The sequence below is a fragment of the Oncorhynchus kisutch genome, linkage group LG25, assembly GCF_002021735.2.
Source record: "Oncorhynchus kisutch isolate 150728-3 linkage group LG25, Okis_V2, whole genome shotgun sequence".
NCBI lineage: Eukaryota > Metazoa > Chordata > Actinopteri > Salmoniformes > Salmonidae > Oncorhynchus > Oncorhynchus kisutch.
In genome coordinates this window covers 42,027,140-42,052,304 of record NC_034198.2, presented here as the reverse complement: position 1 = coordinate 42,052,304, position 25,165 = coordinate 42,027,140, and the positions used below count along the sequence as shown (strand labels likewise).

The following is a 25,165-nucleotide window of genomic DNA, read 5'->3' as shown; positions in this document are numbered from 1 at the left end:
ATAGATAGAGGGTAATAGAGGGTAATAGATAGAGGGTAATAGATAGAGGGTAATAGATAGAGGGTAATAGATAGAGGGTAATAGATAGAGGGTAATAGATAGAGGGTAATAGATAGAGGGTAATAGATAGAGGGTAATAGATAGAGGGTAATAGATAGAGGGTAATAGATAGAGGGTAATAGATAGAGGGTAATAGATAGAGGGTAATAGATAGAGGTAAATAGATAGAGGGTAATAGATAGAGGTAATAGATAGAGGGTAATAGATAGAGGGTAATAGATAGAGGGTAATAGATAGAGGGTAATAGATAGAGGGTAATAGATAGAGGGTAATAGATAGAGGGTAATAGATAGAGGGTAATAGATAGGGGTAATAGATAGAGGTAATAGATAGAGGGTAATAGATAGAGGTAATAGATAGAGGGTAATAGATAGAGGGTAATAGATAGAGGGTAATAGATAGAGGGTATAGAGGGTAATAGATAGAGGGTAATAGATAGAGGGTAATAGATAGAGGGTAATAGATAGAGGGAATAGAGAATAGAGGGGGTAAAAGAAAAAATAAGGATAAGAGGGGGTAATAGATAGAGGGTAATAGATAGAGGGTAATAGATAGAGGGTAATAGAGAGGGTAATAGATAGAGGGTAATAGATAGAGGGTAATAGATAGAGGGTAATAGATAGAGGGTAATAGATAGAGGGTAATAGATAGAGGGTAATAGATAGAGGGTAATAGTAGAGGGTAATAGATAGAGGGTAATAGATAGAGGGTAATAGATAGAGGGTAATAGATAGAGGGTAAGATAGAGGGTAATAGATAGAGGGTAATAGATAGAGGGTAATAGATAGAGGGAATAGATAGAGGGTAATAGATAGAGGGTAATAGATAGAGGGTAATAGATAGAGGTAATAGATAGAGGGTAATAGATAGAGGGGTAATAGAGGGTAATAGATAGAGGGTAATAGATAGAGGGTAATAGATAGAGGGTAATAGATAGAGGGTAATAGATAGAGGGTAATAGATAGAGGGTAATAGATAGAGGGTAATAGATAGAGGGTAATAGATAGAGGGAATAGATAGAGGGTAATAGATAGAGGGTAATAGATAGAGGGTAATAGATAGAGGGTAATAGATAGAGGGTAATAGATAGAGGTAATAGATAGAGGGTAATAGATAGAGGGTAATAGATAGAGGGTAATAGATAGAGGGTAATAGAGGGTAATAGATAGAGGGTAATAGATAGAGGGTAATAGAGGGTAATAGATAGAGGGTAATAGAGGGTAATAGATAGAGGGTAATAGATAGAGGGTAATAGATAGAGGGTAATAGATAGAGGGTAATAGATAGAGGGTAATAGATAGAGGGTAATAGAGGGTAATAGATAGAGGGTAATAGATAGAGGGTAATAGATAGAGGGTAATAGATAGAGGGTAATAGATAGAGGGTAATAGAGGGTAATAGATAGAGGGTAATAGATAGAGGGTAATAGATAGAGGGTAATAGAGGGTAATAGATAGAGGGTAATAGAGGGTAATAGATAGAGGGTAATAGATAGAGGGTAATAGAGGGTAATAGATAGAGGGTAATAGATAGAGGGTAATAGATAGAGGGTAATAGAGGGTAATAGATAGAGGGTAATAGATAGAGGGTAATAGAGAGAGGGTAATAGATAGAGGGTAATAGATAGGAGGTAATAGATAGAGGGTAATAGATAGAGGGTAATAGATAGAGGGTAATAGATAGAGGGTAATAGATAGAGGTAATAGATAGAGGTAATAGATAGAGGGTAATAGATAGAGGGTAATAGATAGAGGGTAATAGATAGAGGGTAATAGATAGAGGGTAATAGATAGAGGGTAATAGATAGAGGGTAATAGATAGAGGGTAATAGATAGAGGGTAATAGATAGAGGGTAATAGATAGGGGTAAGATAGAGGGTAATAGATAGAGGGTAATAGATAGAGGGTAATAGATAGAGGGTAATAGATAGAGGGTAATAGATAGAGGGTAATAGATAGAGGGTAATAGATAGAGGTAATAGATAGAGGGTAATAGATAGAGGGTAATAGATAGAGGGTAATAGATAGAGGGTAATAGATAGAGGGTAATAGATAGAGGGTAATAGATAGAGGGTAATAGAGGGTAATAGATAGAGGGTAATAGATAGAGGGTAATAGATAGAGGGTTAGATAGAGGGTAATAGATAGAGGGTAATAGATAGAGGGTAATAGATAGAGGGTAATAGATAGAGGTAATAGATAGAGGGTAATATAGAGGGTAATAGATAGAGGGTAATAGATAGAGGGTAATAGATGGAGGGTAATAGATAGAGGGTAATAGATAGAGGGTAATAGATAGAGGGTAATAGATAGAGGGTAATAGATAGAGGGTAATAGAGGGTAATAGATAGAGGGTAATAGATAGAGGGTAATAGAGGGTAATAGATAGGTAATAGATAGAGGGTAATAGAAGGGTAATAGAGGGTATAGATAGAGGGTAATAGAGGGTAATAGATAGAGGGTAATAGATAGAGGGTAATAGAGGGTAATAGATAGAGGGTAATAGAGGGTAATAGATAGAGGGTAATAGATAGAGGGTAATAGATAGAGGGTAATAGATAGAGGGTAATAGATAGAGGGTAATAGAGGGTAATAGATAGAGGATAATAGATAGAGGGTAATAGATAGAGGGTAATAGATAGAGGGTAATAGATAGAGGGTAATAGATAGAGGGTAATAGATAGGGTAATAGATAGAGGGTAATAGAGGGTAATAGATAGAGGGTAATAGATAGAGGGTAATAGAGGGTATAGAGGGTAATAGATAGAGGGTAATAGAGGGTAATAGATAGAGGGTAATAGATAGAGGGTAATAGATAGGGTAAGATAGAGGGTAATAGATAGAGGGTAATAGATAGAGGGTAATAGATAGAGGGTAATAGATAGAGGGTAATAGATAGAGGGTAATAGATAGAGGTAATAGATAGAGGGTAATAGATAGAGGGAATAGATAGAGGGTAATAGATAGAGGGTAATAGATAGAGGGTAATAGATAGAGGGTAATAGATAGAGGGTAATAGAGGGTAATAGAGGGTAATAGATAGAGGGTAATAGATAGAGGGTAATAGATAGAGGGTAATAGATAGAGGGTAATAGATAGAGGGTAATAGAGGGTAATAGATAGAGGGTAATAGATAGAGGGTAATAGATAGAGGGTATAGATAGAGGGTAATAGATAGAGGGTAATAGATAGAGGGTAATAGATAGAGGGTAATAGAGGGTAATAGATAGAGGGTAATAGATAGAGGGTAATAGAGGGTAATAGATAGAGGGTAATAGATAGAGGGTAATAGAGGGTAATAGATAGAGGGTAATAGAGGGTAATAGATAGAGGGTAATAGATAGAGGGTAATAGATAGAGGGTAATAGATAGAGGGTAATAGATAGAGGGTAATAGATAGAGGGTAATAGAGGGTAATAGAGGGTAATAGATAGAGGGTAATAGAGGGTAATAGATAGAGGGTAATAGAGGGTAATAGATAGAGGGTAATAGAGGGTAATAGATAGAGGGTAATAGATAGAGGGTAATAGATAGAGGGTAATAGATAGAGGGTAATAGATAGAGGGTAATAGATAGAGGGTAATAGAGGGTAATAGATAGAGGGTAATAGATAGAGGGTAATAGATAGAGGGTAATAGATAGAGGGTAATAGATAGAGGTAATAGATAGAGGGTAATAGATAGAGGGTAATAGATAGGGGTAATAGATAGAGGGTAATAGATAGAGGAATAGATAGAGGGTAATAGATAGAGGGTAATAGATAGAGGTAATAGATAGAGGTAATAGATAGAGGGTAATAGATAGAGGGTAATAGATAGAGGGTAATAGATAGAGGGTAATAGATAGGGGTAATAGATAGAGGGTAATAGATAGAGGGTAATAGATAGAGGGTAATAGATAGAGGGTAATAGATAGAGGGTAATAGATAGAGGAGAATAGATAGAGGGTAATAGATAGAGGGTAATAGATAGAGGTAATAGATAGAGGGTAATAGATAGAGGGTAATAGATAGAGGGTAATAGATAGAGGGTAATAGATAGGGGTAATAGATAGAGGGTAATAGATAGAGGGTAATAGATAATAGAGGGTAATAGATAGAGGAATAGATAGAGGGTAATAGATAGAGGGTAATAGATAGAGGGTAATAGATAGAGGGTAATAGATAGAGGTAATAGATAGAGGGTAATAGATAGAGGGTAATAGATAGAGGGAATAGATAGAGGGTAATAGATAGAGGGTAATAGATAGAGGTAATAGATAGAGGGTATAGATAGAGGTAATAGATAGAGGGTAATAGATAGAGGGTAATAGAGGGTAATAGATAGAGGGTAATAGATAGAGGGTAATAGATAGAGGGTAATAGATAGAGGGTAATAGATAGAGGGTAATAGATAGAGGGTAATAGATAGAGGGTAATAGATAGAGGGTAATAGATAGAGGGTAATAGAGGGTAATAGATAGAGGGTAATAGATAGAGGGTAATAGATAGAGGGTAATAGATAGAGGGTAATAGATGGTAATAGAGGGTAATAGATAGAGGGTAATAGAGGGTAATAGATAGAGGGTAATAGATAGAGGGTAATAGAGGGTAATAGAGGGTAATAGATAGAGGGTAATAGAGGGTAATAGATAGAGGGTAATAGATAGAGGGTAATAGATAGAGGGTAATAGAGGGTAATAGAGGGTAATAGATAGAGGGTAATAGATAGAGGGTAATAGATAGAGGGTAATAGATAGAGGGTAATAGATAGAGGGTAATAGATAGAGGGTAATAGATAGAGGGTAATAGAGGTAATAGATAGAGGGTAATAGATAGAGGGTAATAGAGGGTAATAGATAGAGGGTAATAGATAGAGGGTAATAGAGGGTAATAGATAGAGGGTAATAGAGGGTAATAGATAGAGGGTAATAGATAGAGGGTAATAGATAGAGGGTTAGAGGGTAATAGATAGAGGGTAATAGATAGAGGGTAATAGATAGAGGGTAATAGATAGAGGGTAATAGATAGAGGAGAATAGATAGAGGGTAATAGATAGAGGGTAATAGATAGAGGATACTAGATAGAGGGTAATAGATAGAGGTAATAGATAGAGGGTAATAGAGGGTAATAGATAGAGGGTAATAGATAGAGGTATAAGAGACAGGGGTAATAGATAGAGGGTAATAGATAGAGGGTAATAGATAGAGGTAATAGATAGAGGTAATAGATAGAGGGTAATAGAGGGTAATAGATAGAGGGTAATAGATAGAGGGTAATAGATAGAGGGTAATAGAGGGTAATAGATAGAGGGTAATAGAGGGTAATAGATAGAGGGTAATAGATAGAGGGTAATAGAGGGTAATAGAGGGTAATAGATAGAGGGTAATAGAGGGTAATAGATAGAGGGTAATAGATAGAGGGTAATAGATAGAGGGTAATAGATAGAGGGTAATAGATAGAGGGTAAGATAGAGGGTAATAGATAGAGGTAATAGAGGGTAATAGATAGAGGGTAATAGATAGAGGGTAATAATAGAGGGTATAGATAGAGGGTAATAGAGGGTAATAGATAGAGGGTAATAGAGGGTAATAGATAGAGGGTAATAGATAGAGGGTAATAGATAGAGGGTAATAGAGGGTAATAGATAGAGGGTAATAGATAGAGGGTAATAGATAGAGGGTAATAGATAGAGGGTAATAGAGGGTAATAGATAGAGGGTAATAGATAGAGGGTAATAGAGAGGGTAATAGATAGAGGGTAATAGAGGGTAATAGATAGAGGGTAATAGATAGAGGTAATAGATAGAGGGTAATAGAGGGTAATAGATAGAGGGTAATAGATAGAGGGTAATAGATAGAGGGTAATAGATAGAGGGTAATAGATAGAGGAATAGATAGAGGGTAATAGATAGAGGGTAATAGATAGAGGGTAATAGATAGAGGGTAATAGATAGAGGGTAATAGATAGAGGGTAATAGAGGGTAATAGATAGAGGGTAATAGATAGGTAATAGAGGGTAATAGATAGAGGGGTAATAGATAGAGGGGTAATAGATAGAGGGTAATAGATAGGGGTAATAATAGAAAAATAGAGGGTAATAGATAGAGGGTAATAGAGGGTAATAGATAGAGGGTAATAGATAGAGGGTAATAGAGGGTAATAGATAGAGGGTAATAGATAGAGGGTAATAGAGGTAATAGATAGAGGGTAATAGAGGGTTAGATAGAGGGTAATAGATAGAGGGTAATTAGAGGGTAATAGATAGAGGGTAATAGATAGAGGGTAATAGAGGGTAATAGATAGAGGGTAATAGATAGAGGGTAATAGATAGAGGGTAATAGAGGGTAATAGATAGAGGTAATAGAGGGTAATAGATAGAGGGTAATAGATAGAGGGTAATAGATAGAGGGTAATAGATAGAGGGTAATAGATAGAGGGTAATAGAGGGTAATAGATAGAGGGTAATAGATAGAGGGTAATAGAGGGTAATAGATAGAGGGTAATAGATAGAGGGTAGATAGAGGGTAATAGATAGAGGGTAATAGATAGAGGGTAATAGATAGAGGGTAATAGATAGAGGGTAATAGATAGAGGGTAATAGATAGAGGGTAATAGATAGAGGGTAATAGAGGGTAATAGATAGAGGGTAATAGAGGGTAATAGATAGAGGGTAATAGATAGAGGGTAATAGAGGGTAATAGATAGAGGGTAATAGATAGAGGGTAATAGATAGAGTAATAGATAGAGGGTAATAGATAGAGGGTAATAGATAGAGGGTAATAGATAGAGGGTAATAGATAGAGGGTAATAGATAGAGGGTAATAGATAGAGGGTAATAGATAGAGGGTAATAGAGAGGGTAATAGATAGAGGGTAATAGATAGAGGGTAATAGATAGAGGGTAATAGATAGAGGGTAATAGATAGAGGGTAATAGATAGAGGGTAATAGATAGAGGGTAATAGATAGAGGGTAATAGATAGAGGGTAATAGATAGAGGGTAATAGATAGAGGGTAATAGATAGAGGGTAATAGATAGAGGGTAATAGATAGAGGGTAATAGATAGAGGGTAATAGAGGGTAATAGATAGAGGGTAATAGATAGAGGGTAATAGATAGAGGGTAATAGATAGGGGTAATAGATAGAGGGTAATAGAGATAGAGGGTAATTTAATAGAGGGTAATAGATAGGGGGGTAATAGATAGAGGGTTAGATAAGGGGGGTAATAGAGAGAAAAAATAGAGGGTAATAGATAGAGGGTAATAGATAGAGGGAATAGATAGAGGGTAATAGATAGAGGGTAATAGATAGAGGGTTAGATAGAGGGTAATAGATAGAGGTAATAGATAGAGGGTAATAGATAGAGGTAATAGAGGGGTAATAGATAGAGGGTAATAGATAGAGGGTAATAGATAGAGGGTAATAGATAGAGGGTAATAGATAGAGGGTAATAGATAGAGGGGTAATAGATAGAGGGTAATAGATAGAGGTAATAGAGGGTAATAGATAGAGGGTAATAGATAGAGGGTAATAGATAGAGGGTAATAGATAGAGGGTAATAGATGGTAATAGAGGGTAATAGATAGAGGGTAATAGAGGGTAATAGATAGAGGGTAATAGATAGAGGGTAATAGAGGGTAATAGAGGGTAATAGATAGAGGGTAATAGAGGGTAATAGATAGAGGGTTAGATAGAGGGTAATAGATAGAGGGTAATAGATAGAGGGTAATAGAGGGTAATAGATAGAGGATAATAGATAGAGGGTAATAGATAGAGGTAATAGATAGAGGGTAATAGATAGAGGGTAATAGATAGAGGGTAATAGATAGAGGGTAATAGAGGGTAATAGATAGAGGGTAATAGATAGAGGGTAATAGAGGGTAATAGATAGAGGGTAATAGATAGAGGGTAATAGAGGGGTATAGAGGGTAATAGATAGAGGGTAATAGATAGAGGGTAATAGATAGAGGGTAATAGAGGGTAAGATAGAGGGTAATAGATAGAGGGTAATAGATAGAGGGTAATAGATAGAGGGTAATAGAGAGGGGAATAGATAGAGGGTATAGATAGAGGGTAATAGATAGAGGAATAAGATAGAGGTAATAGATAGAGTAATAGATAGAGGGTAATAGAGGGTAAATATATAGGGGTAATAGATAGAGGGTAATAGATAGAGGGTAATAGATAGAGGGTAATAGATAGAGGGTAATAGATAGAGGGTAATAGATAGAGGGTAATAGAGGGTAATAAGATAGAGGGTAATAGATAGAGGGTAATAGATAGAGGGTAATAGAGGGTAATAGAATTAAGAGGGTAATAGAGGGGTAATAGATAGAGGGTAATAGATAGAGGGTAATAGAGAGGGTAATAGAGGGTAATAGATAGAGGGTAATAGAGGGTAATAGATAGAGGGTAATAGATAGAGGGTAATAGATAGAGGGTAATAGATAGAGGGTAATAGATAGAGGGTAATAGATAGAGGGTAATAGATAGAGGGTAATAGAGGGTAATAGATAGAGTGTAATAGATAGAGGGTAATAGAGGGTAATAGATAGAGGGTAATAGAGGGTAATAGATAGAGGGTAATAGAGGGTAATAGATAGAGGGTAATAGATAGAGGGTAATAGATAGAGAGGGTAAGATAGAGGTAATAGATAGAGGGTAATAGATAGAGGGTAATAGATAGAGGGTAATAGAGGGTAATAGATAGAGGGTAATAGATAGAGGGTAATAGAGGGTAATAGATAGAGGGTAATAGATAGAGGGTAATAGAGGGTAATAGATAGAGGGTAATAGAGGGTAATAGATAGAGGGTAATAGATAGAGGGTAATAGAGGGTAATAGAGGGTAATAGATAGAGGGTATAGATAGAGGGTAATAGATAGAGGGTAATAGATAGGGTAATAGATAGAGGGTAATAGATAGAGGGTAATAGAAGGTAATAGAGGTAATAGATAGAGGGTAATAGATAGAGGGTAATAGATAGAGGGTAATAGAGGGTAATAGATAGAGGGTAATAGATAGAGGGTAATAGAGGGTTAGATAGAGGGTAATAGATAGAGGGTAATAGATAGAGGGTAATAGAGGGTAATAGATAGAGGGTATAGATAGAGGGTAATAGAGGGTAATAGATAGAGGGTAATAGATAGAGGGTAATAGAGGGTAATAGATAGAGGGTAATAGATAGAGGGTAATAGATAGAGGGTAATAGATAGAGGGTAATAGAGTATAGATAGAGTAAAATAGATAGAGGGTAATAGATAGAGGGGTAATAGATAGAGGGTAATAGATAGAGGACAAATAGATAATAGATAGAGGGTAATAGATAGAGGGTAATAGATAGAGGGTAATAGAGGGTAATAGATAGAGGGTAATAGAGGGGTAATATAGATAGAGGGTAATAGATAGAGGGTAATAGATAGAGGTAATAGATAGAGGTAATAGATAGAGGTAATAGAGAGGGTAATAGATAGAGGGTAATAGATAGAGGGTAATAGAGAGTAGAGATATAGAGGGTAATAGATAGAGGGATAGATAGAGGGTAATAGATAGAGGGTAATAGATAGAGGGTAATAGATAGAGGGTAATAGATAGAGGGTAATAGATAGAGGGTAATAGATAGAGGGTAATAGATAGAGGGTAATAGATAGGGTAATAGATAGAGGGTAATAGAGGGTAATAGATAGAGGGTAATAGATAGAGGTAATAGAGGGTATAGATAGAGGGTAATAGATAGAGGGTAATAGAGAGTAATAGATAGAGGGTAATAGATAGAGGGTAATAGATAGAGGGTAATAGATAGAGGGTAATAGATAGAGGGTAATAGATAGAGGGTAATAGATAGAGGGTAATAGATAGAGGGTAATAGATAGGGGTAATAGATGGGGTAATAGATAGAGGGTAATAGATAGAGGGTAATAGATAGAGGTAATAGATAGAGGGTAATAGATAGAGGGTAATAGATAGAGGGTAATAGATAGAGGGTAATAGATAGAGGGTAATAGATAGAGGGTAATAGATAGAGGGTAATAGAGGGTAATAGATAGAGGGTAATAGATAGAGGGTAATAGATAGAGGGTAATAGATAGAGGGTAATAGATAGAGGGTAATAGATAGAGGGTAATAGATAGAGGGTAATAGATAGAGGGTAGATAGAGGGTAATAGATAGAGGTAATAGATATAGAGGTAATAGATAGAGGGTAATAGATAGAGGGGTAATAGATAGAGGGTTAGATAGAGGTATAGAATTAGATAGAGGGTAATAGATAGAGGGTAATAGATAGAGGGTAATAGATAGAGGGTAATAGATAGAGGGTAATAGATAGAGGGTAATAGATAGAGGGTATAGAGGGATGAATAGAGGGTAATAGATAGAGGGTAATAGATAGAGGGTAATAGATAGAGGGTAATAGATAGAGGGTAATAGATAGAGGGTAATAGATAGAGGGTATAGATAGAGGGTAATAGATAGAGGGTAATAGATAGATAGAGAGGGTAATAGATAGAGGGTAATAGATAGAGGGTAATAGATAGAGGGATAGTAGAGGGTAATAGATAGAGGAATAGATAGAGGGTAATAGATAGAGGGTAATAGATAGAGGGTAATAGATAGAGGGTATAGATAGAGGGTAATAGATAGAGGGTAATAGAGGGTAATAGATAGGGGTAATAGATAGAGGTAATAGATAGAGGGTAATAGATAGAGGGTAATAGAGGGTAATAGATAGAGGGTAATAGATAGAGGGTAATAGATAGAGGGTAATAGATAGAGGGTAATAGATGGTAATAGAGGGTAATAGATAGAGGGTAATAGAGGGTAATAGATAGAGGGTAATAGAGGGTAATAGATAGAGGGTAATAGAGGGTAATAGATAGAGGGTAATGATAGAGGGTAATAGATAGAGGGTAATAGATAGAGGGTAATAGATAGAGGAATAGAATAGAGGGTAATAGATAGAGGGTAATAGATAGAGGTAATAGATAGAGGGTAATAGAGGGTATAGATAGAGGGTAATAGATAGAGGGTAATAGATAGAGGGTAATAGAGGGTAATAGATAGAGGGTAATAGATAGAGGGTAATAGATAGAGGGTAATAGATAGAGGGTAATAGATAGAGGGTAATAGATAGAGGGTAATAGATAGAGGGTAATAGATAGAGGGTAATAGATAGAGGGTAATAGATAGAGGGTAATAGATAGAGGGTAATAGATAGAGGGTAATAGAGGGTAATAGATAGAGGGTAATAGAGGGTAATAGATAGAGGTAATAGATAGAGGGTAATAGAGGGTAATAGATAGAGGGTAATAGATAGAGGGTAATAGATAGAGGGTAATAGATAGAGGGTAATAGATAGAGGGTAATAGATAGAGGGTAATAGATAGAGGGTAATAGATAGAGGGTAATAGATAGAGGAGAATAGATAGAGGGTAATAGATAGAGGGTAATAGATAGAGGGTAATAGATAGAGGGTAATAGATAGAGGTAATAGATAGAGGGTAATAGAGGGTAATATAGAGGGTAATAGATAGAGGGTAATAGATAGAGGGTAATAGATAGAGGGTAATAGATAGAGGGTAATAGATAGAGGGTAATAGATAGAGGGTAATAGATAGAGGGTAATAGATAGAGGGTAATAGAGGGTAATAGATAGAGGGTAATAGATAGAGGGTAATAGATAGAGGGTAATAGATGGTAATAGAGGGTAATAGATAGAGGGTAATAGAGGGTAATAGATAGAGGGTAATAGATAGAGGGTAATAGAGGGTAATAGAGGGTAATAGATAGAGGGTAATAGAGGGTAATAGATAGAGGGTAATAGATAGAGGGTAATAGATAGAGGGTAATAGAGGGTAATAGATAGAGGGTAATAGATAGAGGGTAATAGATAGAGGGTAATAGATAGAGGGTAATAGATAGAGGGTAATAGAGGGTAATAGATAGAGTGTAATAGATAGAGGGTAATAGAGGGTAATAGATAGAGTGTAATAGATAGAGGGTAATAGAGGGTAATAGATAGAGGGTAATAGAGGGTAATAGATAGAGGGTAATAGATAGAGGGTAATAGATAGAGGGTAATAGAGGGTAATAGATAGAGGGTAATAGATAGAGGGTAATAGATAGAGGGTAATAGATAGAGGGTAATAGATAGAGGGTAATAGATAGAGGGTAATAGATAGAGGGTAATAGAGGGTAATAGATAGAGGGTAATAGATAGAGGGTAATAGAGGGTAATAGATAGAGGGTAATAGATAGAGGGTAATAGAGGGTAATAGATAGAGGGTAATAGATAGAGGGTAATAGAGGGTAATAGATAGAGGGTAATAGAGGGTAATAGATAGAGGGTAATAGATAGAGGGTAATAGATAGAGGGTAATAGATAGAGGGTAATAGATAGAGGGTAATAGATAGAGGGTAATAGATAGAGGACAATATAGGTTAATAGATAGAGGGTAATAGATAGAGGGTAATAGATAGAGGGTAATAGAGGGTAATAGATAGAGGGTAATAGAGGTTAATAGATAGAGGGTAATAGATAGAGGGTAATAGATAGAGGGTAATAGATAGAGGGTAATAGATAGAGGGTAATAGAGGGTAATAGATAGAGGGTAATAGATAGAGGGTAATAGAGAGTAATAGATAGAGGGTAATAGATAGAGGAGAATAGATAGAGGGTAATAGATAGAGGGTAATAGATAGAGGGTAATAGATAGAGGGTAATAGATAGAGGGTAATAGATAGAGGGTAATAGATAGAGGGTAATAGATAGAGGGTAATAGATAGAGGGTAATAGATAGAGGATACTAGATAGAGGGTAATAGATAGAGGTAATAGATAGAGGGTAATAGAGGGTAATATATAGAGGGTAATAGATAGAGGGTAATAGATAGAGTGTAATAGATCGAGGGTAATAGAGGGTAATAGATAGAGGGTAATAGATAGAGGGTAATAGATAGAGGGTAATAGATAGAGGGCAATAGATAGAGGACAATAGATAGAGGACAATAGATAGAGGACAATAGATAGAGGACAATAGATAGAGGACAATAGATAGAGGACAATAGATAGAGGACAATAGATAGAGGACAATAGATAGAGGACAATAGATAGAGGGTAATAGATAGAGGGTAATAGAGGTAATAGATAGAGGGTAATAGATAGAGGGTAATAGATAGAGGGTAATAGATAGAGGGTAATAGATAGAGGGTAATAGATAGAGGGTAATAGAGGGTAATAGATAGAGGGTAATAGATAGAGGGTAATAGATAGAGGGTAATAGATAGAGGGTAATAGATAGAGGGTAATAGATAGAGGGTAATAGATAGAGGACAATAGATAGAGGACAATAGATAGAGGACAATAGATAGAGGACAATAGATAGAGGGTAATAGATAGAGGGTAATAGATAGAGGGTAATAGATAGAGGGTAATAGATAGAGGGTAATAGAGGGTAATAGATAGAGGGTAATAGATAGAGGGTAATAGATAGAGGGTAATAGATAGAGGGTAATAGATAGAGGGTAATAGATAGAGGGTAATAGATAGAGGGTAATAGATAGAGGGTAATAGATAGAGGAATAGATAGAGGAGAATAGATAGAGGGTAATAGATAGAGGGTAATAGATAGAGGGTAATAGATAGAGGATACTAGATAGAGGGTAATAGATAGAGGTAATAGATAGAGGGTAATAGAGGGTAATATATAGAGGGTAATAGATAGAGGGTAATAGATAGAGTGTAATAGATAGAGGGTAATAGAGGGTAATAGATAGAGGGTAATAGATAGAGGGTAATAGAGGGTAATAGATAGAGGGTAATAGATAGAGGGTAATAGATAGAGGGTAATAGATAGAGGGTAATAGATAGAGGGTAATAGAGGGTAATAGATAGAGGGTAATAGAGGGTAATAGATAGAGGGTAATAGATAGAGGGTAATAGATAGAGGGTAATAGATAGAGGGTAATAGAGGGTAATAGATAGAGGGTAATAGATAGAGGGTAATAGATAGAGGATAATAGATAGAGGGTAACAGATAGAGGGTAATAGATAGAGGGTAATAGATAGAGGGTAATAGATAGAGGGTAATAGATAGAGGTTAATAGATAGAGGGTAATAGATAGAGGGTAATAGATAGAGGGTAATAGATAGAGGGAATAGATAGAGGAGAATAGATAGAGGGTAATAGATAGAGGGTAATAGATAGAGGGTAATAGATAGAGGATACTAGATAGAGGGTAATAGATAGAGGTAATAGATAGAGGGTAATAGAGGGTAATATATAGAGGGTAATAGATAGAGGGTAATAGATAGAGTGTAATAGATCGAGGGTAATAGAGGGTAATAGATAGAGGGTAATAGATAGAGGGTAATAGATAGAGGGTAATAGATAGAGGGTAATAGAGGGTAATAGATAGAGGGTAATAGATAGAGGGTAATAGATAGAGGGTAATAGATAGAGGGTAATAGATAGAGGGTAATAGAGGGTAATAGATAGAGGGTAATAGAGGGTAATAGATAGAGGGTAATAGAGGGTAATAGATAGAGGGTAATAGAGGGTAATAGATAGAGGGTAATAGATAGAGGGTAATAGATAGAGGGTAATAGATAGAGGGTAATAGATAGAGGACAATAGAGGGTAATAGATAGAGGGTAATAGATAGAGGGTAATAGATAGAGGACAATAGAGGGTAATAGATAGAGGGTAATAGATAGAGGACAATAGATAGAGGGTAATAGATAGCGGGTAATAGATAGAGGGTAATAGATAGAGGGTAATAGAGGGTAATAGATAGAGTGTAATAGATAGAGGACAATAGATAGAGGGTAATAGATAGAGGGTAATAGATAGAGGGTAATTGATAGAGGATAATAGATAGAGGGTAAATAGAGGGTAATAGATAGAGGGTAATAGATAGAGGACAATAGATAGAGGGTAATAGATAGAGGGTAATAGATAAAGAGGATAACAGGGAGACGGAAAGGACTGAGGAGAGTGGGATGAAGTAGAGAGATAGGGGTAGTTGAAGAGGTGGGGGCTAGTTGAAGAGGTGGGGGTAGTTGAAGAGGTGGGGGGTAGTAGAGATATAGGGGTAGTTGAAGAGGTGGGGGTAGTTGAAGAGGTGGGGGTAGTAGAGATATAGGGGGTAGTTGAAGAGGTGGGGGTAGTAGAGATATAGGGGGTAGTTGAAGAGATGGGGGTAGTTTGAAGAGGTGGGGGTAGTAGAGATATAGGGGGTAGTTGAAGAGGTGGGGGTTAGAGAGGTGGGGGGTAGTTGAAGTGGGGGGGATAATTGAAGAGTTGGGGGGTAGTTGAAGAGGTGGGGTAGTTGAAGAGGTGGGGGGTAGTTGAAGAGGTGGGGGTAGTTGAAGAGGTGGGGGGTAGTAGAGAGATAGGGGTAGTAGAGAGATAGGGGTAGTTGAAGAGGTGGGGGGTAGTTGAAGAGGTGGGGGGTAGTTGAAGAGGTGGGGGTAGTAGAGAGATAGGGGGTAGTAGGGGGGGTAGTTGAAGAGGTGGGGGGTAGTTGAAGAGGTGGGGGTAGTTGAAGAGGTGGGGGTAGTAGAGAGATAGGGGTAGTTGAAGAGGTGGGGGTAGTTGAAGAGGTGGGGGGTAGTTGAAGAGGTGGGGGTAGTAGAGAGATGGGGGTAGTAAGAGATAGGGGGTAGTTGAAGAGGTGGGGGTAGTTGAAGAGGTGGGGGTAGTTGAAGAGGTGGGGTAGTTGAAGAGGTGGGGGTAGTTGAAAAGATGGGGGGTAGTTGAAGAGGTGGGGGGGGGTTAGAGATCTATCTCTTCACCCTGTCGATCGGATCTTGGAATGGGAGGAGTTCTGTGCTTCGGTTTACTAGAGCTAATTATTCTCCCTTCTCATTCCATCCCTCCCTCTTTCTGTCTCTGCATCTCCCTTTCACAAAACATACAGACTGCACCTCATATTCACCACCTAGAACAAACATCTCCATCCAGATTTTCAAAAACAACAGCATCTAGCTAGAACAAACCAGGAACAAATACCTATCTAACAAACGTAACAGGAAACAAGTGCTGTTATGAAGTGACACTGGGCTGGTGATGAGTCAGTGTTAGTTCACACAGAAATTATTGATGAATAGCTTGCTGTGAGTGGTGGGAGGTAGCGGTGTGCGGTGATGAAGCATCACAGTTATAAGCAGCTGTCAGGAAGGAGGGAGGAGGGAGTAAGGGAGGGAGGGGTACGGGAGGAGGGAGGAGTAAAGGGGAGGGGAGGGAGGGAGTAAGGGAGTAAGGAGTAGGGAGGAGGGAGGGAGGGAGGGAGGGAGGAGGGAGGGAGGGAGGGAGAGGGAGGGAGGGAGGAACTGGTTTTAGTGAGTAAATGGGAGCAGTCAGGACACTCATCGTACTGGGAGGAGAGAGGTGGAGGGACGGAGAGAGATTGGTAAAGAAAGATTGTCTTGAGGAAATTGGGAACTGTTTGACGGTCAGCACAGAACTGAGAGAGTTGGTTGGAATAATGGGGAGTAGGGGAGTTTGGATGGAGAGAAGTGTTTAAAGATGAGTCCTTGCAACTCAGGGAAATATGACTGGGAGAGAGGGGGATGGAGGGAGATGGAGGGAGAGGGGTGAGTGAGATAGGGGGATGGAGAGAGGGATGAGGGAGGGAGAAAGGGGATGAGAGAGAGAGAGGGATGAGGGAGAGAGAGAGGGATGAGGGAGAGAGCGGGATGGAGGGATGGAGAGAGGAGGATGGAGGGAGATGGGGGATGAGAGTGAGAGAGGGGGATGGAGGGAGATGAGAGTGAAGAGAGGGGGATGGAGGGAGAGAGGGGGATGGAGGGAGAGATGGGGATGGAGGAGAGAGGGGATGGAGGGAGAGAGGGAATGGAGGAGAGAGGGGAATGAGGGAGAGAGGGGTGTGGAGGGAGAAAGGGGGATGGAGGGAGTTGGGGGATGAGGTGAGAGAGGGGGGTGGAGGGAGATGCGAGTGAGGAGAGCGGATGGAGGGAGAGAGGGGATGGAGATGGGGTGAGAGTGAGAGAGGGGGATGAGAGTGAGAGAGGGGGATGGAGGAGAGAGGGGATGGAGGGAGATGGGGATGAGAGTGAGAGAGGGGGATGAGGGAGAGGAGGAGGGAGGAGATGGGGATGAGAGTGAGAGAGGGGGATGAGGGAGATAAAGTGATTAGGGGCAGAAAGAGAGAGCAGAACACCACCATAATAGACTGTCAACAACAATGGACTGGCAAGAGTTAAAAAAGAGTTCCACTCTCTCTCGGCTCCAGTCCTCACTCTCCTTCTCATCAGCCTCTCCACTCCTGCCTCGATCCCTAGTCTCTTAGCAGAAGTACAGCCCTGTGGTGCATCCCCACTCCACCACCTCTGTTCCACCCCCCAACGGACCTGAGTTCTCATCCCCCACACTCACAGGGAGTCTCTCTCTCTCTCTCTCTCTCCCGTTAATTCAGTTCTATGATTACTGGTCTCTCTAGTTATATTAGTTCTATGGTCTCTCTCAATGAAATCTCTCTCTCTCGCCTCCCTGGCATTCTGTAGGCCTACTTCTCCATCAGTCCTTCAACCCTCTGTCAAACCTGCTATAGGTTCTTCTAGCCTGTGTTCTCATGGACAGACAAAAGATGTTTAACCCTCACCATTTAACAAGAAATTCTTATTTACACTGACTTGTTCAGGGACAGAACGACAGATTTGACATCATCAGCTCGGGGATTCGATCTAGCAACCTTTCGGTTACTGGCCCAACGCTCTAACCACTAGGCTACTTGCTGACCCCCCTCAGCTACACACCCTATACCCCCTGAACCACTAAGAGATCATGGACGGTCAGAGATTCAGTCTAGACTGTCAGTGTCTGTTTCAACATAAACTGTCAGTGGCTAGTCAGGCTAGTCCTGTTTGTTGATCAATGCATTGGCTATATCATAGCCTGTCCACTCTACCCACATCAGATCAGAGTAAGTTTGTGTGTGTGTTTGGGATTGTAGCTGTGCTGAGGTCCAAGGGCGATGTACTCTGCTGTGCTCTGGTTAAGCGGTTTGTGTTTCCCATCATGATGATGAAGAGCTCTTTCATCAGGATTCTCCCTCAGGGTAGATACTGACAGGTGTGCTACCTTCACAACCACCTTCACAACCACCCACACAAACACAAAAGGAGAGAGAGAGAGAGAGAGACACACAGAGAGAGAGAGAGAGAGAGACATACAGAGAGAGAGAGAGAGAGAGACATACAGAGAGAGAGAGAGACATACACAGAGAGAGAGAGAGATACAGAGAGAGAGAGAGGAGAGAGATACAGAGTAGAGAGAGAGAGAGAGATACAGAGAGAGAGAGAGAGAGATACAGAGAGAGAGAGAGAGAGAGACAGAGAGAGAGAGAGAGAGACAGAGAGAGAGAGAGACAGAGAGAGAGAGAGACAGAGAGAGAGAGAGGACAGAGAGAGAGGAGACAGAGAGAGAGAGAGACAGAGAGACAGAGAGAGAGACAGAGAGCAGACGAGAGACAGAGAGAGAGACAGAGAGAGAGAGAAGAGAGAGAAGAGAGAGAGAGAGAGAGAGAGAGAGAGAGAGAGAGAGAGAGAAGAGAGAGAGAGAGAGAGAGAGAGAGAGAGAGAGAGAGAGGAATAAAGATATAGATCCTATTAAATGACTAGAGGGGCTATTGTCACAAACTCTCAGAGTGCAGGAATGGAGTGAAAATGGCAGCCATCTTGGTCAGGGTAGAAATCCTGAACCAGTCTAATTGGAATGAATGGCAGTAGAGGCATTTGTGATGCATTACCTGCTTTTACTGATTAGAGTCCACCTAAAATATAGTAACATAATTATAAGTTATACAGGTTTTATACACATTTTCTGTATAAAGAGCCTCTAAATATAAACATGTACTTTGTTTTCTTGAAAAGTTGCTTATGCAAAAATAAACGTCCCTTTTTCAGGACCCTGTCTTTCAAAGATAATTTATAAACATCCAAATAACTTCACAGATCTTCACTGTGGAACGGTCGTTAAGACACTAACAGCTTACAGACGGTTGGCAATTAAGGTCAGTTATGAAAACATAGGACACTAAAGAGGCCTTTCTACTGACTCTGAGAAACACCAAAAGAAAGATGCCCAGGGTCCCTGCTCATCTGTGTGAACGTGCCTTAGGCATGACTGCAGATGTGGCCAGGGCAATAAATTGCAATGTCCGTACTGTGAGACGCCTAAGACAGCGATACAGGGAGACAGGACGGACAGCTGATCATCCTCGCAGTGGCAGACCACGTGTAACAAAACCTCCACAGTATCGGTACATCTAAACATTACACCTGTGGGTCAGGTACAGGATGGCAACAACAACTGCTCGAGTTACACCAGGAACGCACAATCCCTCCATCAGTGCTCAGACTGTCCGCAATAGGCTGAGAGAGACTGTACTGAGGGCTTGTAGGCCTGTTGTAAGGCAGGTCCTCACCAGACATCACCGGCAACAACGTCACCTATGGGCACAAACCCACCGTCACTGGACCAGACAGGACTGGCAAAAAGTGTTCTTCACTGACGAGTCGCGGTTTTGTCTCACCAGGGGTGATGGTCGGATTCGTGGTATCGTCGAAGGAATAAGCTTTACACTGAGGCCTGTACTCTGGAGCGAGATCGATTTGGAGGTGGAGGGACCGTCATGGTCTGGAGTGGGGTGTCACAATCCCATTGAGCACGTCTGGGACCTGTTGGATCAGAGGGTGAGGGCTAGGGCCATTCCCCCCAGAAATGTCTGGGAACTTGCAGGTGCCTTGGTGGAAGCAAGAATTGGCGCATCTGGTGCCATCTGGTACTTAATGCAGCTGGTGGCCACACCAGAGAGCAGAACAGACAGGCCTGGATAAGGTCTTTAAGGTCAGGGCCCTCCCCAAGGCACTTGGAGTCAAACAGACAGGCCTGGAGGAGATCATTAAGGTCAGGACCCTCCCCAAGGTACTTGGAGACAAACAGACAGGCCTGGATGAGATCTTTAAGGACAGGGCCCTCCCAGAGCTCACAAAATCATTTTCGACCCAAGCCACCCCCTGTACCCGGACTTTGAACTACTCCCCTCTGGGCGCAGGTATAGGGCTCCCCTCAGCAGGAAAAACACAACTAGACAATCATTTGTGCCCGGAGTGATATCCCTTCTAAATAGCTCGGGCTAAATGTTCATATCGACCCCGTAAGGCCAGCAGGCTAATGTTCCTATCGACCCCGTAAGGCCAGCAGGCTAAATGTTCCTATCGACCCCGTAAGGCCAGCAGGCTAAATGTTCCTATCGACCCCGTAAGGCCAGCAGGCTAAATGTTCCTATCGACCCCGTAAGGCCAGCAGGCTAATGTTCCTATCGACCCCGTAAGGCCAGCAGGCTAATGTTCCTATCGACCCCGTAAGGCCAGCAGGCTAATGTTCCTATAGACTCAGTAAGGCCAGCAGGCTAATGTTCCTATAGACTCAGTAAGGCCAGCAGGCTAATGTTCCTATAGACTCAGTAAGGCCAGCAGGCTAATGTTCCTATATACTCAGTAAGGCCAGCAGGCTAATGCTCCTATAGACTCAGTAAGGCCAGCAGGCTAATGTTCCTATAGACTCAGTAAGGCCAGCAGGCTAATGTTCCTATAGACTCAGTAAGGCCAGCAGGCTAATGTTCCTATAGACTCAGTAAGGCCAGCAGGCTAATGTTCCTATAGACTCAGTAAGGCCAGCAGGCTAATGTTCCTATAGACTCAGTAAGGCCAGCAGGCTAATGTTCCTATAGACTCAGTAAGGCCAGCAGGCTAATGTTCCTATAGACTCAGTAAGGCCAGCAGGCTAATGTTCCTATAGACTCAGTAAGGCCAGCAGGCTACTGTTCCTATAGACTCAGTAAGGCCAGCAGCAATGATCAGGGGGGTAATATCACCTGCTGTACGATCAGGGGGGAAATAGCACCTGCTGTACGATCAGGGGGGAAATATCACCTGCTGTATGATCAGGGGGGTAATATCACCTTGCTGTACGATCAGGGGGGTCTGTGTGGACGTTTGATTAATTGTTCAGTAGTCTTCAGGGGTTAGCAGCTGTTAAGGAGCCTTTCGGTCAAAGAGGTGTTTCTCAGAACCACTTGCGGTAGCAGAGTGAACAGACTCTGACTTGGGTGACTGGAGGCTTTGACAATTTTTAAGGTCCTTCCTCTGACACCGCCTGGTATAGAGGTTCTGGATGGCAGGAAGCTTGGCCCCGGTGATGTACTGGGCCGTACACACTACCCTATGTAGGGCCTTCCTCTGACACCGCCTGGTTTAGAGGTTCTGGATGGCAGGAAGCTTGGCCCCGGTGACAATCTGGACCCTCTATTTCTGAAACTATCCACCGCCATTGTCGCAACCCCTATTACCAGCCTGTTCAACCTCTCTTTCATATCGTCTGAGATCCCAAGGATTGGAAAGCTGCCGCAGTCATCCCCCTCTTCAAAGGGGGAGACACCCTGGACCCAAACTGTTACAGACCTATATCCATCCTGCCCTGCCTATCTAAGGTCTACGAAAGCCAAGTCAGCAAACAGGTCACTGACCATCTCGAATCCCACCGTACCTTCTCCGCTGTGCAATCTGGTTTCCGAGCCGGTCACGGGTGCACCTCAGCCACACTCAAGGTACTAAACGATATCATAACCGCCATCGATAAAAGACAGTACTGTGCAGCCGTCTTCATCGACCTTGCCAAGGCTTTCGACTCTGTCAATCACCATATTCTTATCGGCAGACTCAGTAGCCTCGGTTTTTCGGATGACTGCCTTGCCTGGTTCACCAATTACTTTGCAGACAGAGTTCAGTGTGTCAAATCGGAGGGCATGCTGTCCGGTCCTCTGGCAGTCTCTATGGGGGTGCCACAGGGTTCAATTCTCGGGCCGACTCTTTTCTCTGTATATATCAATGATGTTGCTCTTGCTGCGGGCGATTCCCTGATCCACCTCTACGCAGATGACACCATTCTATATACTTTCGGCCCGTCATTGGACACTGTGCTATCTAACCTCCAAACGAGCTTCAATGCCATACAACACTCCTTCCGTGGCCTCCAACTGCTCTTAAACGCTAGTAAAACCAAATGCATGCTTTTCAACCGATCGCTGCCTGCACCCGCATGCCCGACTAGCATCACCACCCTGGATGGTTCCAACCTTGAATATGTGGACATCTATAAGTACCTAGGTGTCTGGCTAGACTGCAAACTCTCCTTCCAGACTCATATCAAACATCTCCAATCGAAAATCAAATCAAGAGTCGGCTTTCTATTCCGCAACAAAGCCTCCTTCACTCACGCCGCCAAGCTTACCCTAGTAAAACTGACTATCCTACCGATCCTCGACGTCATCTACAAAATGGCTTCCAACACTCTACTCAGCAAACTGGATGCAGTCTATCAAAGTGCCATCCGTTTTGTCACTAAAGCACCTTATACCACCCACCACTGCGACTTGTATGCTCTAGTCGGCTGGCCCTCGCTACATATTCGTCGCCAGACCCACTGGCTCCAGGTCATCTATAAGTCCATGCTAGGTAAAGCTCCGCCTTATCTCAGTTCACTGGTCACGATGGCAACACCCATCCGTAGCACGCGCTCCAGCAGGTGTATCTCACTGATCATCCCTAAAGCCAACACCTCATTTGGCCGCCTTTCGTTCCAGTACTCTGCTGCCTGCAAAAATCGCTGAAGTTGGAGACTTTTATCTCCCTCACCAACTTCAAACATCAGCTATCTGAGCAGCTAACCGATCGCTGCAGCTGTACATAGTCTATTGGTAAATAGCCCACCCATTTTCACCTACCTCATCCCCATACTGTTTTTATTTATTCACTTTTCTGCTCTTTTGCACACCAATATCTCTACCTGTACATGACCATCTGATCATTTATCACTCCGGGGTTAATCTGCAAAATTGTAATTATTCGCCTACCTCCTCATGCCTTTTGCACACATTGTATATAGACTCCCCCTTTTTTTCTACTGTGTTATTGACTTGTTAATTGTTTACTCCATGTGTAACTCTGTGTTGTCTGTTCACACTGCTATGCTATGCTATCTTGGCCAGGTCGCAGTTGCAAATGAGAACTTGTTCTCAACTAGCCTACCTGGTTAAATAAAGGTGTTCTCAACTAGCCTACCTGGTTAAATAAAGGTGTTCTCAACTAGCCTACCTGGTTAAATAAAGGTGTTCTCAACTAGCCTACCTGGTTAAATAAAGGTGACATAAAAAATAAAATATATATATATACTGGGTCGTACACACTACCCTATGTAGGGCCTTCCTCTGACACCACCTGGTATAGAGGTTCTGGATGGCAGGAAACCTGGCCCCGGTGATGTACTGGGCCATACGCACTACCCTATGTAGGGCCTTCCTCTGACACCACCTGGTATAGAGGTTCTGGATGGCAGGAAACCTGGCCCCGGTGATGTACTGGGCCATACGCACTACTCTCTGTAGGGCCTTCCTTCCTCTGACACCGCCTGGTATAGAAGTTCTGGATGGCAGGAAGCTTGGCCCCGGTGATATACTGGGTCGTACACACTACCCTATGTAGGGCCTTCCTCTGACACCGCCTGGTATAGAGGTTCTGGATGGCAGGAAGCTTGGCCCCGGTGATGTACTAGGTCGTACACACTACCCTCTGTAGGGCCTTGCGGTCAGAGGCGTTACAGTTACCATAAACCTAACCATAGTGTGTAGACGCCTTTGTGTGTGTGTGTCTGTGTGTATTAGCGTATGTGTGTGTGTGAGTACACTGTGCGTGAATGTGTGTGTGTACGCTGTACGTGTGTGTGTGTGTGTGTGCGCGTGTGTGTATGCTGCGTGTGTACTACGCTGTGTGTGTGCGTGCGTGTGTGTACGCCGTATGAGAACATCATCAGAATTGAAACCGCTTGACCTCTTTATCACTGGGGTCAATTGGGTTACAGAGCACAATGGCAGCTTGCGAACACATACACACACACACACACACACACACACACTCTTCGGGAATGAACACAATGACAGCCAGCCAGCACAAGAGTCTATTAGATCATTTCCATAAACCTCCATCAATTCAGCACGACTGACTTCCAACAAAGAGTGAGTGTGTGTGTGTGTGTATGTGTGTGTTGTGTGCGTGTGTAGCAGTCACAGTGCGAGTCAAGATGTCAAGGCTACATTAAATCTCTACAGCTGCTGTAGGCCACTAGTCAAATTAAATCAAATGTTATTTATCGGTTGCATAAACATATTTAGTGGATGTTATAAGTCATAACAATAAACACAAATCTAAAAGGTAAAGAATGGAATTAAGAAATATATAGATGTTAGGAACAAAGTTGCTAAGGAACTAGAAACAGAGCTGTCATGTCTGTTGGAACTAGAAACAGAGCTGTCATGTCTGTTGGAACTAGAAACAGAGCTGTCATGTCTGTTGGAACTAGAAACAGAGCTGTCATGTCTGTTGGAACTAGAACAGAGCTGTCATGTCTGTTGGAACTAGAAACAGAGCTGTCATGTCTGTTGGAACTAGAAACAGAGCTGTCATGTCTGTTGGAACTAGAAACAGAGCTGTCATGTCTGTTGGAACTAGAAACAGAGCTGTCCTGTCTGTTGGAACTAGAAACAGAGCTGTCCATGTCTGTTGGAACTAGAAACAGAGCTGTCCTGTCTGTTGGAACTAGAAACAGAGCTGTCATGTCTGTTGGAACTAGAAACAGAGCTGCCATGTCTGTTGGAACTAGAAACAGAGCTGTCATGTCTGTTGGAACTAGAAACAGAGCTGTCATGTCTGTTGGAACTAGAACAGAGCTGTCATGTCTGTCAGCGCCATCTCATTTGGGCCAAGATGCTGTGAGTTACTACCCAATATGTCAAGTCTACATAAAAGACTCTACAGGTGCTGTGTTTGGGGAAGGCCCTTTCCTGTTTCAGCATGACAATGCCCCTCGTGCACAAAGCGAGGTCTATACTGGTTTTTTATTATGAGGTATTGTGTTGTAGATTGATGAGGGGGAAAAAGTTGAATAGTCAAGGGAGAGAAGAGAGGGAGAGAGAGAGAAGAGAGGGAGAGAAGGAGAGAGAGAGAAGAGAGGGAGAGGAAGGAGAGAGAGAAGAGAGGGAGAGAAGGAGAGAGA

General features: G+C 41.3%; 1 protein-coding gene across 7 annotated transcripts in view; it reads left to right on the top strand.

The window, feature by feature from the left end:
• LOC109881541 (kinesin-like protein KIF20B) overlaps positions 1 to 25,165 on the top strand; it is a 79,993-nt gene that overhangs the window by 48,326 nt on the left and 6,502 nt on the right. The gene's annotated exons all lie outside the window — the stretch shown is intronic.